At 34.5% G+C, this 16,300-nt stretch overlaps 1 long non-coding RNA gene across 1 annotated transcript; it reads right to left on the reverse strand.

The window, feature by feature from the left end:
- Positions 1–3,661: 3,661 nt before the first annotated feature.
- On the reverse strand, positions 3,662–7,113 carry LOC127964690 (uncharacterized). Its single transcript, XR_008155118.1, has 2 exons — positions 6,245–7,113; positions 3,662–4,631 (listed from the first exon to the last, which is right to left on the reverse strand). It is a non-coding gene; the product is annotated as an uncharacterized LOC127964690 (long non-coding RNA).
- Positions 7,114–16,300: the final 9,187 nt, after the last annotated feature.

Genomic DNA, 16,300 nt, shown 5'->3' on the forward strand with positions numbered 1-16,300 from the left:
CTCTGCAGTGAATGGGTGCCGTCAGAATGAGAGTCCAAACAGCTGATAAAAACATCACTCCAAAAACAAAAACAGCAGTCCAGTCCATCAGTTAATGTCTTGAGATGCTGACAGCTGCGTGTTTATAATAGACGAAAAATCAGACTTTTTCTTTCGGAGGAAGTGTTGTTATGGATTATGGACTTGTATTTTAGCCAGAAGTGAAGGTTTGAAGTTAAAAACGTCCTCATGATGGATTTATTTCTTACACAAATGCAGCTATTGTCATTAACTGATGGACTGGAGTGGTGTGGATTATTGTGATGTTTTATCAGCTGTTTGGACTTTCATTCTGACGGCACCCATTCACTGCAGAGCATCCATTGATGAGTTACTGATGCAGTGCTACATTCCTTCAAATCTGTTCCCAAATTCAAAGCATTCAAGAAAATTTCAACAAGAAACTATTTTGCTTCTTCCTCTGCAAATATCATGCAGTGTTTCATTGGACATAAGCTGATATTCAAGAATATTACACAATAAAATGACCTCAAAAATGCTGTTATATAAATCTATTTCATGCTTTTCCTGTCACTTCCAGTTGTCGGATACTTGCTGCTCCCGCTGAACTTTCTGTGAGGCCAGTCATTGAGATGCTGGTTACATGCCAGCATGCTTTTCGACCGGTTAATAATGAATTAAAGTCATGGGGAAATAGTGGATCGTTCTAGAAAGACGAAACATGCTTTTGTCTGTCACATATCTCTATGAAGAAAATCATTCTGAAAGATGCTTTCATACGAGGCTTGGGAACTATTTCCACTGGATGCAGTTTGGAAGAAAGCCAGCTGCATGTGATCAACCGCTAGCATTCATGATAATGTCCTGGTTGTAGCTGGGTTTTTGTGCTGTTCTTTGTCTTTTGTGTTATTTTCGCTCATTGAAAACATGGTGATGCTGCATGGTGAAATCCCAGTCAAATCCTCCTCTCGCATCTGCCTGCTGCAAACTATAATGACCTCCATACTTCCACATGCCCAGAGGACATTATGAAACATATTAGTGGTTAAATTATGAGACTGGACAAGGGGACACGGAGCAGCTGACAGCACATTAGATCAGATGAAACAAGATTGATGATGCTTTCATAGCCGCTGCAATAAATGATTCAATGAATGGCGAACGCAGGAAAGAGAGAGACCCACACTAACCTGACATGTTGTTACTTCAATGCAAAAGATTTAGGTCAATAATGAGTAGACACTCAGGATCAGGTTCCATAGGCTCCTGGCACATTATATATGGTCTGATTTCACACTGGTGCTGGTGCATATTGTGGCCTAAAAAAAATTAAATTGCAACATATAAACTCTGAGATGCAAAGTAAAATTCTGGATTTTGAGATGTACACTTGCAGAATTCAAAGGAAAGACAGAAATGCAATATGTAAACTCCCATTTCTTAGAAAAATTTTATTATTTAAAGATGCGAACTCAAAATCCAGGGGATTTTTTTTTTTTTTTTTTTAAGATGCAAATTCAGAATTTTTAGAAAAAGGTAAGAAATGAAAGATGCAAACTGAAAATCTTAGGGGAAAAAGTCTTACATTTGAGATGCAGAATCAAAAATCTAAGGAAACATTTTAGAATTTTAAGAAGCAAACTGAAAATTCTGAGATAAAAAGTTAGAGAGGTAAAGTCAGAATTTAGAGACAAAACTTCTATATTCTTATAGATGTATACTGTAATTCAGATGAAAAAAAAAATTATGTTGAAAATTTCAAACTTCTGAGATAAAAATATATCCAGTGTCAAGATGCAAACTCAAAAAGTAAGTATTGAGAGATGTAAACGAGTTTATAACTTGCAGTTGTAAGTAAACATCAATATTATGAGATAATGCCAGAAATACTTTAAAAATATATTTTTATTCCATAATAGAATCTATGGTTTGGTATGTTTTCGGAACAGTGGAATTCTTTTTCTTTTATTAAACACAGACAATGGCTCTGTTTTAAAATCAGGAAGTCTGTCAGTATCACTGTAACACTCTTATTTCTGCAGTGGATGATGCTGAATGGGGGAACAGATCTGAAGTTCTTTTTTTACTTTTGGATGTAAAAACTTTACCAAAATTTATATTTTATAATTATTGCACTCCCAATCTAGATTGAAAATCTTATGATGGGCATCTGTTTATGTGCAGTTAAATCATAATTACAGACAGACCCAATGAAGGACTGAAGTGCAGCTCTGCTTCTGGAAAATGAACTAGAATAGCTCTAAACATAAACATGCACATTGCATATTTTATCTCAAATACTTTAATATCCCATGTATTAAAACAGCCCTTTCAGGAGTCACAATAGCAAAACATAACCAAATCAAGTTAGACTTGAAAGGTGAAGTCTGAAAGTTTTAAAAGACTGAAATATGAAGAATTCAGACAGGATTTTTACTGCAATAAGTTTATGAGAGTCTGAGACGCTGCAGATGAATGGATGTGGTTTGTAGTCACCATTGCACAACTACAGTACATTTGATACAAATGGAGGAAGAGCAAGACACACAGGGTCAATATATTGTTCAAAGTCCTCTTGAGTACAATCTACTCTTTTAAATTCCCTGTGCATGCTAAACCTGGTTCATATCTTTTACAAACACACTTTAATTTAATAGAACAGTTAACATTTATATTTAATATTTTATAATGTTAATATTTTCACATCACAAATTAGCCTACTTAGTTCGATTCACATTAAACTTTATATTTATTAACTTTATAATTTTTTTTTAAGACACGAAAGAAAATTGCTATAATTAAAATTTTACATTAGGCCATCTTTAGATCATAATAGAATTCAACATTGGATATTAAAGGGTGTTAAACCCAGTCAATAAATGAACATTAATGACTTTACACAAAAAAAAAAAACAAAAAAACAATTTGATTAAAGCGCGTGCTTTTGCTAAAGCAACGGACTCTGATGGGTTTAAACTCTTTATAGGCTAATAAAAACATGTATTCGATCAAACACAAATACTGAACATGAATGACTCATTCTAGATGATTCCAAATACAATATGGCCATCTAGTGTTCAGACAATTACCTGCAAGTTTGAGGATAAATTTAAAAAAAATAATCAAATCCCATTACAAAAAAATATAAAAAAAAATAGGTTCTATACATTAAAAACGAGGCTATATCAGAACATCAATATTAGAATATTCAGGAAAAAGAATGTGCAAAAACATTTGATATAAAGTGTTCGAACATTGAATTCAATTTAAGTTTGAACAACTAATCAAACATTGAAACTTCTAATGTTTCTCTCAAATTAAAGGGCAATGCATCGATGCAATTTTTTTTTTTTAGATATATATAGTATGTTTGTAATTTTCATATCTACTTTAACCATTACTATTAGTCTAATACTCAAAAAAAAAAAAAAAAAAAAAAAAAAAAGGCAACCTCTGACTGGTAGCCTGTGATATGCATCCACTGGACATTTAACATAATAAATCTCACTAACCTATAATAAACTTCAAACTGGTCATGTTTCAATACAAAAAAAAAAAAAAAAAAAAACACCTTTTAATGCCATTACATTAAAAAACACTTTACAAGGAAAATTCAACAGTTTAACACCTTGAAATTAAAATACAACTCCACAAGCAAATGTGCATTTAAAACTTTTATTGTGACGGTCAAATTTTAACAAGACCGGAAGGGAAGAATTTTTTATATAAAATGTTACAATTTTATTGAAAAAAGCAGCTGGATAATTTCCCATGCTCTTCACAGGCCGGGACAAGTGCAATACTTCCAGCGCAGAGCATTGCGGCTGATCCCAACCTGCAAAGACAGGGAAGCAGGAGTGTGATGGAAGAGGAGACTCCTCACTGTTACGATCAGTTTTGCATGGATTTGCACAGCAACGATACGAACGCTGACTGCAAACCAGCAAAACTAACCAGGACAGTGTGCACAGTAAAACACGAAGGTCAAGCTCTCTCCTCGACGCTCGCATCTAGAAGTACTTGAAGTGCTCACATTGCAGTAGATAGGCATTTTACTGAACTACCTGCACTATAAGCACTTTAATACTGCTGGAACCAGAGTGAGTGTTAACCTGAAACACACACGCACATGCACGCTCAAGCAGAAACAGTCAAAGCGAGAAGCACAGGGAAGGATGGGGAAGCAGGCCACCATCAGTTTTGCATAGATTTGCACAACTCAATATTTCTTGTAGTGCAACTATGCAAAACTAGCAGAGAACTGCATGAAATGAGAGAATAGGGGACAGCCAATGGGGAACAGCGGGATTTGCCAGCCCCTTATGCCAGAAGGGGCACTTAGGGCAGTAGGTGCTAGTCTATTTCACTATCTGCACTAAATGCACCTTAGCACAAGCAGTAGTTCACGACGCCGCTTGTGTGTGTACATGTCAAAGTAGAGCTTGAAGTGCCTCCACTGCAGTAGATTTGACAGAACTACCTGCACTGTAAGCACTTTGGCACTACACTGACATGGAGTCGACGAGCTCACGGCCAAGAGGAACCAAGAAGATCCACTTTTGGGATGGGGTTAGTGGCGGACCACATCGTTTCGTGCCACCTGGTGTAAGGTGAGGTGGTCGATGGTTCTTCTGAAAAGAATGGGGAAAAAGTATGTTATTGCACACTTGCTTTCATTCCGTTTAATTAATATACATCAATGTTGTTCTAAAACCAAAATGCGATCTTGTCTAATGATGAACTTTTTTGATCCACTTCAAATTTGACTACTGTATGTGGGTTCCAAACCATAGGAGCAATGGACACTTATATAAAATAATACAATCTCAAAGTGCTACAAAAAGCACTTGAAAGTAAACGTTTACAAGTTATATAACATTTATTTAGTCAGTTATAGTAAAGCAGTTTTGGTAAGATTTCCATCTATCGGACTAGACTGCGGCATTAAAAACCTATAAAGCGTACGTATTTATTTATAAAAAAAAAATAAAAACGCCTTAAACCACTAAATGGAATTCGAAGCGCGACAATTATCCATGGTTTTATTGTAGCAAAAGTGTAGTAACCATGGTTTTACCTTTACTACAAATACCATGGTTAAACTATGGTTAGAGTAGCACAGCCATTTATTAATTATAGTAACCATTATTTCTCTTTTTTTGAATTTGTAGTTAAAACCATGGTTAATTTTCGTAAGGGACACAGCCGGCGTTCTACAGCGCATGCGCACACCATCGAACCGCGCGCACACCCCTCCCCCCATGAGCTGCACCAATATGGCGCCGAAGAGTCCGCACTAGTTGTGTTGGAGAAACAAACTAAAAAACAAGGGCAAAGTCGAGTGTTCACGTCTTTGCTCGTTGTTTGGGTTGGAACTTGCAAAGCTAGTGGGTAAAAAAAGTACTCTAGAACTGCCGCGAAATGCGTCGAACGCACGCTTCAACGCGTTCGACAACACCAGCCCCAATATTTTTAGTTAGTTCTGGTTTGACGCGGCATCTCAGTTTACCCAACGTGAGAGTCTCGTCTTGATTTTACGCCCAAACCATTTTGTGTTGTGCAGAACGCTTTGGAATTCTAATCTTAATGGTGACCTGCCCAATGCGTTCCAGCGCACATGCGTTCACAACGCACGCTAGTCTCCCATTATATTAGCGGGAAACCACAAACTTCGTTGTTCTGTATTTACAGGTAAACAGAAACGCGAAGGCAGTTCCCCAAATATTTAAGCGTAGTGGTCGGGTTCAAACATACAACGTGACGTTTTAAACTCGTTGGCTAGCCTAGCAGCGTCGCTAGCACAGGCCTGCAGCTGCCCATGTGCTGTCGCTTTGTTCTGGAGGCAACCAGCGTTCACAAAGCACCGCGAACAACTGCTGTTCTGTAGCGCGCGAGGAGTTCTCTTGGAGCGGTTCGGAACGCGTTTGAACGCGCCGATAGAATGTTGACGGAGACTGGCGCGAGCGCGTGTTTGGCACTGCAGCAGCCTCGCGCACGCTTTTCAAATCTCCCTCATTCTCTGAACTATGGTGGGCTACCACGCGTCTCTAACTACAGTGTTTTAGCCTCGAAACCGCTTCTCTAACCGTTCGCATGCAGTAAAGTTCGCACGCAAGCACGCGCTAGACTTCGTTGAGTGAATCGCGCGGAAACGGCAACAACAGGTTTCGCGTCAGTACCACGCGCGTAGTAAGACACGGGTTTGTAGAATCCACCATCTTCACTCACTTGTGCACACACTTACCGTTTACTGTCAACGCTCCGGGGAAATCGTCGAAACTACACGGTAACGTAAACTTGTAGCGCCGACGGTGGAAACGCAGCATCCGAGCACGCTTTGGGTCGCGTTACAAAACCGTAGTAAGATTGCGAAAGTGCCGCGAGCGCGCGTTGCTTTTAACCATGTGGTGAATGAAGGGCGGCTCCCGTTGAACGTAAATATCCACAACCCCGACTCCTTCATTAGCATGCACAAACTACTTCCGTTCCCCCGCCAATCCAACTAGCTCTACTACAGCAATAATAATAATAATAATAAAACAAATCTTACAACTGTAAATAACTATGAGGGTCAACATCTCCAGCAGATGCGATGAGTCCAGAGCATGTCAAAGCAGCATCTTCTCTCTTGTAAGAAATATGAGGAACGCTCTTAATACTTGATAAATTATTATAATAAGCCATATGCACTATTGCATATAAACGAACAATTTATCAGGGTTTTTTTAATATTGTTTTCGTCAATATTTAGCTTTTTGTGTTAAACTGGAGTACAAAGATAACTCATTAAAGAAAAGTTAGGCTATAGAAAGTTTTTAATCTTTGTATGATATTATTTATGTCTCAAATGTGAAATACTTATGCATGCTATATACTTAAGATTTCAGTTCTGTATTATTGCATAATTAGGTGTTGATTTTTTTACTGATGGTCCATGAACTGTGTTGTTTTATATCTCATAACAGATCTCAGAACGAGTTTAACATTTCAGAGACCTGTTTTACAGAAATACGGTTATTAATTAAAGCCATTATTTTTAGTCCTTGTCTGTTGATTTGTTCTAAATCCTAAATGCTGTTTTTGTGTTTGACTATATTCTCTTATTAAATCGTGATCTGCTTACTGTAAAATAGATTTGTCAAACTTGTATATAAAACAAGTTATTGGAGAAGTTTTACGAGAAAGTATTGCTTCTATAAAATAGAAAATACATTTTCAAATTTAATTCAGTGTTGCTTGCTTTTTCTTTATAGTTTAATTTTTTATTTGTGAAATTTACCAGCAATTTCTGAGTGAAAATGGTTTAAAAGCCATTTTTTTGTGTGAACATTCTTATTTAAGTGTCTTTCAAATATATTTATGTTAGTATTTTTTTTTTTTTTTTTTACATTACAGTATACATTACACAGTTTGTTAAGCAATTTTGAGGGTTATGAAAGCAGTACATTAATCCTGGATAAACATATACTTTAAAATTAGTCATTTTTGACTTTAGTTTGCAGTCTTGATTAAACTTTCAGCCTTCATGGTACAGATAAATTCACATGCATCTAACAACACAACATTCTCTTTTTGAGTTACTAATTGTTTGAAATCAGGAAATGGTGAGTCAGGTATAAGATAAGAGTTTCTCTCTGGATGGAGTGTGTTCCTGCTGTATTTTGGCACCTCCTCTTCTGAAAATGGCAGTTGCTGCGGCTCCTCCTTCTCAGGGGCCAGTGAAGGGTCTTCTGTTAGAAAAGCAGCGCTGGGATTGTCTTACTGCTGATCTGGGGTCACGCCCGCTCACCTTTCACCTCCAGGGCCATTGATGTGTAAAATCTCACATGAGAGGAACACACAGAGAGAGAGAGAGAGAGAGAGAAAGAGAGTACAGATACATGGAGACAGAACATCAAAGAAACCTTAATTAATAATAAAAAACCTATTTAGATATAACTTTAAAATATAGTTCTGTTTAACTTTTGATATAACTAATAATTACACGAATTAAATATAAAAAAATGAAAAGGGGAATGTTTTAGAAAAACTAGCTATATTTATATTACCTACATTTGTAAAATATAGTTATATTTAAGTGGTATTTAATTGAAATATAGTTAACTAAAACGAAATGAAAAAAAATGATAGAGCAACTTATAAAACTATATTAATTATATTTTAGTAATATATAGTTATATTTAAGTAATATTTAACAGTTAAGAAAGTGAGATGCAAAATGAGAATAATTTAGAAAAATTTTTTTTTATTACTTTTATTTTAGTGAATAGTTATGAATTTATATTTAACTGAAATATAATTAACTAAAAGTAATAATAATAACAGAGAAACTTTAGTTATATTTATATTAATTATATTTTAGTACAATATAGATATATTTAAGTGATATTTAACTGAAATATAGTTAACTAAAAGAAAGTGAAAAACACAAAAATGAGAGAAACTAAACAAAACTAGTTATATTTATATTAATTATATTTTTGTGATATATATATATATATATATATATATATATATATATATATATATATATATATATATATATATATATATATATAGACATATTAAGTTGTATTTAACAGTTAAGAAAGTGAAAAACACAAAAATGATAGAGAAACTTTTAGAAAAAAAATATATTTAGATTACTTTTATTTTATTAAATAGTTCTAAATTAAATTTAACTGAAATATTTAACTAAAAGAAAGTGAAAACAAACAAAATGATAGAGAAACTTAAACTAGTTGTATTTATATTACTTATACTTTAGTTAAATATAGTTATATTTAAGTGTTATTTAACTGAAATTCAGTTAACTAAAATAAAATGAAAAACACAAAAACATTTATTTATAATTCATATAATTTAGCCTACATTTAGTAAAATATATTCATATTTACGTTTTGGTATAACTAAAATATCTCAAATATAGGTAACAAAAAAAATGTAAATACATAAAAAATTATAAAAGCTTTAGAAAATCTAATAATAATAATAATAATACATTTGATTTATAATGCAGTTTATATTTAAACAAAACCTCTAAATGCTACAAATTCAAATTATAGTAATTTTTACAGTTTATATAACATGTATTTAGTCAATTTGAGTAAAGCACAGTTTTGGTATAAGTAAAATAACTAAAAATTTGTATAAATTGTTTATTAAATTATAGTTTAAAAATAGCTTAATACTTGAAAAAGAGAAGGTTTTAGAAAAACTACTTATATTTTATAATTTAAATGACTTATTTTTAAAATATATTTATATTAAAGTTTCCTTCTCTAACTTAAATATACTGTAGTTTACTATAATAGTTTAGTTAAGTATAATCAATAATGAAGTAAAAGTGTTTCATTAAATAAATGGCAATATTCTTTCTTTCTTGCATTTGTTTTCTTGCAAATGCTGACAATCTGCATTTGTTATTTTTTAAGTCACTTTGGTTAAAAGCATTGCTAAGACAATGTAAACTATTATGTAGATCTTACATCTCTAAATGTTATTTGTTATTTTGCTGTTTCAACAAATCTGTGCAATGAAATGAGCAAATAAAAGAGCATATATTATTACGTTTTAGAACAGATTTGTTCAAAATACAATGACAAACCATAAAAAATGTAAGAAACTGTAAGAAAAAGATCAAATTTCAATTGATGGCCACTTAAGATTGGTTTTGTGCTCCAGGGTCACAAATTTTACATTAATTTTCTTTGTTTTGGGTCTGTTGTTTACAAAAGCAACATCTGTTGAGGACAGAAAAAAAGCAGAAGTGAAAGCTGGGTTATATAAGTTTAAGAGTAGATTTTACACATGACCAGGGGTTGTTGTCACACTTTTTACTCACTATTTCTTTAATTTTAAAAGTCACTTTCTGTACAAAAACATAAAAGTTTTAACATCATAACTACAAAAAAAAATTGTTTCTATTTTGCTTTACATAGGTAAACATGCTATTTTTAATTAATAACAAGAAGATTCAGTTAGGTTCAGGGGCGGATCTAGAAAAATATTGATGGGGTGGCGAGAAGGGGGCAGGAATTTTTGAGAGACACTAGTCCATATCGAGATTTGATTAAATGCTCTACTTTTGATTTATTCATAAAAAAATGGCCAAATTCCATGACTTTCTGCTTTAAATTACATTTATATCTGAATATATGTCACAGTTCGGAGCGGGATCGCGAATCATTTGAGTCAGTTCGGGAGTTCAAAGCGGGTTCACGAATCATTTGAGTCAGTTCGGGAGTTCGGAGCGGGTTCGCGAATCATTTGAGTCAGTTTGGGGATCGCGAATCATTTGAATCAGTTCGGTAGTTCGTAGCGGGATCGCGAATCATTTGAGTCAGTTATGGGGATCGCAAATCATTTGATTCAGTTAGGGAGTTCGCAGCGGGATCGCGAATTATTTCAGTCAGCTATGGGGATCGCGAATCATTTGAATCAGTTCGGGAGTTCAGTAGCGGGATCGCAAATCATTTGAGTCAGTTATGGGGATCGCGAATCATTTGAGTCAGTTTGGGAGTTCGGAGCGGGATCGCGAATCATTTGAGTCAGTTTGGGAGTTCGGAGCGGGATAGCGGGTCATTTGAGTCAGTTCGGAGCGGGATCGCGAATCATTTGAATCAGTTTGGGAGTTCGGAGCGGGATAGCGGATCATTTGAGTCAATTTGGGAGTTCGGAGCGGGATAGCGGATCATTTGAGTCAGTCCGTAGCGGGTTCGCGGATCATTTGAATCAATTCAAGAGTTCGGAGTGGGATCACGGATCATTTGAATCAGTTCGGGAGTTCAAAGCGGGTTCGCGAATCATTTGAGTCAGTTCGGGAGTTCGGAGCGGGATCACGAATCACGAAAGATTCGCGCTTGTAAATTTTCAAATTGGCCATAACCTTTAATTCATTGCTGCCAACTGGGGTGGCAGCAGGGGTGTCAAGGCTTTCTTTTAGGGTGGCATAAGGTGGCACCCTATGCAACCCCGGTAGATCCGCCCCTGGTTAGGTTAGTTTTGTATTATTTATAAAATTTACTCAAGAATATTATTTTAATTTATTTATTATTATTTTTATTTTTTTTTTCTTATTTTTATGATTGGTGTTTTAACTATATATATATATATATATATATATATATATATATATATATATATATATATATATATATATAAAATAACAATTCTGAGTAAAAAAAATATAGTTTAATTTGACATTATGAGAATTGAATTCAATCAAAGAATAATTTTATATTTTTGCTCAGCTTCTCAACAGAATAATATTAATATATTGATTTAACTACTGAAGGCATGAATTTATGACAAGAAATACAGAATCAAGTCTTTTACATGTTGTAAGACAAATATGTTTGTATTCAAAGCAAAAAAGATGTAGGTACAATTGTATGCCACATTTTCCTCATAAGTATTTTTTCCTGTTCTTTTTCCCCTCTTAAACCAATTTTAAGCCATTCTAAATGTACACATGGTATGAAAACTGGGGCTAATTGTCACAAAGGGAAAATATTTTCTATACAAGTTATTTTGTATGTTTGAAATCTAGTTTTCTTCTGTATTCTTCAAACTAAAATTCCAATGTAGTTCATTAAAAAGTAAACACAATATAACCACACTGTCAGATACATAATAAATAAATAAATAAATGAATAATCAATGCAATTCTTAAATGCTTTTTTCTCATTCCTAATGAATCGATGCTAAAGTCAAGTAAAAATAATTCCAACATTTTTTTTATATTTCTCATAATGTTCGAATCAACTCTAACTAATGCTAGAGTCTGTAAAGAAAAGAGTGTGTTAATTTCTCCAGAAAGGTGTATTACTGACTGTAGCTATTAAAACAGTGCTGTTAGTTTGATCATGATGCAACTAAATTGCTAAAATACATCACCACTGAACCAGCCAATGGCGTGAGAGAGGGGCGGGGCCACATGAGTGCAATTCCGCTTGTTGACACTAGGAGCGCAACAGCACTTTTCACCAGCCGTGTGCAGCAGGCTTTTACTTTTACATGCCATTGTAGAAACACAGAGTCAGCTATGATTAATTTATTCTGCAGATGCAAATATCTAAGTATTGTATAGACAGTAGTATTTGGTTGGTCATGTGATCTGGTCAGGTCATCAGGTGACCCGCTCCATGCAAAATAAATGTCTTTATCCCAATTAGATGGACTACGGAAGCTTGTTTCCACTGTGGGACAAAACATAAAAAAAGCTAATTGTGACTTTTTAATCTCACAATTCTGCCCTTTTTAGATTTATTTATTTTATTGCAGGAACATTGGCTTTACATTTTCACGCTCCTAAATATAAACTGTGACTTTTTTTCCTGTCAATTCTGAGTTTATGTCTTACAATTATTATTATTTTTATTATTCTGAGGGGGATTTGCAATATATATAGCTAAAAGTGACAATTCTGTAATATAAATTCCAAATTATAAAGTAAAATTTGCAAGATAAGCAAATTTTATATAAAAAGTCCAAATTCAATTGGCTATGTCTTGCATTTCAGACAATTTTTCAGACCAGGTTTATTGGAAATACGTGCTTATCTCGACGTGTCTGTTATTATTATGTATCCAGCATTTCGCGGCAATTTCAAAGTTCATGGCTAAAACACGCATTCAATATGTGACGGTGGCCACGTTTTTAACCCATCGCTTTAAGCACGCATTACAGTGTTTTATTACGATGCTTCAGGCCTGGATTGCAGCAGTTCATTCACATTAACACATTAGAAAATTCATGCATATGAAATGCAAATAAATTAAGCAAAGTAAGATCAAAATGACAGGAGATACACAGATACACAGAAGAATGCAAGAAGAAACCCAGAAATGTACCCAATAAAATCCATGACAAACAAAGCTAGGCAATCACATGGTTATGAATATTCCATGCACCTGAACACCATCAGGGAACAAAGAAATCACATGATCCTGGAATAAAATAAAAGTAAAGCATAGCTAATGGAAACAAGATAAAAATGAGTTGTATTATATTAAATAATTCAGCCTGTGTGACTAATAAATCTGCATGTTGCTGGGCCTGTGCAGTGTGTGGTGCAATAAATTTCACCATATGATTTTAAATAACTTATTTGTATGATTTTTGTTTAATTTTCAGAACTGCTTGTATAATGAACTTGGTGCATTGCTGGTTCAACACAAGAGACAACCACAGAGATAATATAAACTCAAAATAACAACATAGAAGCCACTATTGAGATATAAACTCACAATTACCTAAATAAAAGCCAGTATTGTGAAGTATAAGCCAGTATTGTGAATATATTGTGAAGGAAAAAAATCTGAATTGTGAGATAAAAATGGGCTTCCACAGTGGACAACTAATTTTTCTAAAGTACTAATTATGCTTGTATAAAACTTTAATGCTGACAGCTTGACCTTGTTTTAATCTCCATCTGTCCACTGCTTTCATTTGAAGACGCCCCATACAGCTCAGTCACCTCCAGAAAGAACTCTTCTCACTGAAAGAGGTTAGTGTGATGTATTAACCCCATCATGAGGCGGTGTGTAGTGCGCATGCGCCGCCAGCAGAGGGCGCTGCGGTCCTTCAGTGATCGAGCGTGCTGTAACCTGTGCAGTCTATAAATACTGAGAGATGTGCCAGTTTCACTGAAGCTGTCAGAAGAATCAGATCAGGTGTGTGTGTGTGTGTGAAAGAGAGAGAGAGAGAGAGAGAGAGAGAGAGACTTAGAGGGAGAGAGAGAGAGAGAGAGAGAGAAAGAGAGAGAGAGAGACTTTGACTTTTAGTTTTTCTTTATTTTAACAATTATAACATTACCAATAAAACAGTATTTACAAAATACATAAATTTACATCAATATACAAAAAATCTCATACATTCATGTGTAAATTTCCATCTTCTAAATCACATAAAACAGCATTCAAAGCCCAAGTTTGTTTAAAAGCATCAAGATCTCCAACCATTTTATAGTATGTGAACTCAACAGTAAGCCGGGCAGATAACAGTCCTTTTAAAGTCATGTTAACATCAGTAGAAACACCCCCATTCATCCTTTCTTTCCTTGTTAGCCATATAGCTAACTTTGCTTGACCATATAAAAAATTAATTAAGACATCAGTTTTTCTATTTTGATATTTATACTTCGGGCCATAAATAAACCCGTTTAAAGTAAATTCAAAATTCAAATTCTTACTCCAATCTTCCAACAATAAAAACATTGGCTTCAATCTTTCACACTGCAAAAATAAATGATACATATCTTCATGTTCAAAACAAAAAGGACATTCATCCCTTACAGTTGGATCAATATGTGCCCTGTGTCTATTAGTAGCTATTATCCCGTGTATTATACGCCACTGGAGATCACCGGTTCTCTTATCAATAGGACGTTTATATAGAGTCCTCCAACTACCTTTAGGTGATCCATCTAACCCATCTATCCCTTGCCATTTAGAGTCTAAAACATCTTTTAAAGACTCATAATGCATTACTTTTACACAAGTATAATACATCGCTCTCTTTCCTATATCAGCAAACAAATTAAGCTCTGGAGTTTTAAAACTCAACAGCTTTCCTTCATCTCCTGCCCTTGTCTCCACAGCTGCACTTACCCCTAAATTTGGAAATTCAACCATCTCATTAATATATTGTGGTTTTGTTTCCTCGTCTTTCAATAACTCTGTAAATGTTGATGGTATTACAGATAAGAATTCAGTCCTTAATCTTTCAGCAACACGAAGTGATTTAATGCCAAGCTTTGCTGCCATATCCTTTGAAGACATCCATTCACTCTTAGTCCACAGATGAGAAACTTTTATGAACTGGGCCTTCACCATAGCAGCTTGCATTGAATGAGAGTCCAAGATGTTTATAGGTAAAGCAGGATTATAAAGAAGAGGTTCTTCTTTGATCCATGATCCTCTTACAATTCCTTCTTCTCGTACAACTTTCAAAGCATTCCATGATTTTAGAACTGACTTATAAAAAGGAGTTATTTCAACTAATACAGTATCATTTAAATTTATTAAAAACAATTGTCGGTCTAAACCCAGTTGTCCTCCTCTCCTCAAAAGACCACAAGCCACATGAGCCCAGCTAACGTCTTTCCCATACAGAAGTCTCTGGGCAGCTTGTAGTCTAAAAGCAGCAATCCTACAGCCAATATCCTACAGCAGGTCTCAGCCAGTGCTGACCGGTCCAAAAGAAGTCAACAAGACATTTCTGAATGTCCTTTATGACAGCAGCAGGGGGGTCCAATACAGCCATTTTATGCCACAATGTTGAAGCAACAAGATTATTGACTATCAGGACCCTTCCCCTGTAGGAGAGCTGAGGAATTAACCATTTCCAATTGGATAACCGGAGACGCACTTTTTCCAGTAATCCTTCCCAGTTCTTTTCCTTATAAACCTTAGAACCTAAAAACACTCCCAAAAACTTAAAACCATCTTTTCCCCAAGTGACATTATTTGGCAGCTGTGGGACATTAGATCTTTCTGAACCACACCATAAGGCTTCACTTTTTGTCCAATTTATTTTTGCTGATGATGCTCTTCCATAACATTTAAAATTTTCTAAAACTATTTTAATATCTTCACTGTTTCTAATTATTACAGTTATGTCATCAGCATAAGCGGATAATTTCACATTATTTAAAATATTTGACCCCTCAATGTGTAAACCTGTCAACTGTTCTCTCAATTTACACAATAGTGGTTCAATTACAAGGCTATAGAGTTGCCCTGAAAGAGGGCACCCTTGCCTTATTCCTCTCTTTACTTTAATAGGAACACTCAATCCACCATCAATTTTGACCATACATTCAGCTTCTTTATACAATAAATTAACCCATGAGATAAAACCATTTCCAAAACCATAAGCCTTAAGTAAATCAAACAAATAAGCATGTTCAACTCTGTCGAACGCCTTCTCTTGATCAAGAGATATTAAACCCAAATCATAATCCTTGTACATTGCATAATCTATTACATCTCTCATTAAAAAAAGGTTATCTTTAATACATCGCCCCTTTACACAATATGATTGTTCTTTCATGATTAATACACTCATATAATTATTTAATCTATTGGCAATACATTTTGAAAAGATTTTATAATCTATACACATTAATGCAACAGGTCTCCAATTCTTCAAACAATACAAATCACCTTTCTTCGGTAACAAAGACAACACTGCCCTGTTACAACTCTTAGGTAAAGACCCAGTCTGTATTGAACTTAAAAGCATTTCAAAATAATCTTTTCCAATCACATTCCAGAAATGTTTATAAAATTCAGAT

This window comes from Carassius gibelio, chromosome B9 (assembly GCF_023724105.1).
Source record: "Carassius gibelio isolate Cgi1373 ecotype wild population from Czech Republic chromosome B9, carGib1.2-hapl.c, whole genome shotgun sequence".
NCBI classification, from domain to species: domain Eukaryota; kingdom Metazoa; phylum Chordata; class Actinopteri; order Cypriniformes; family Cyprinidae; genus Carassius; species Carassius gibelio.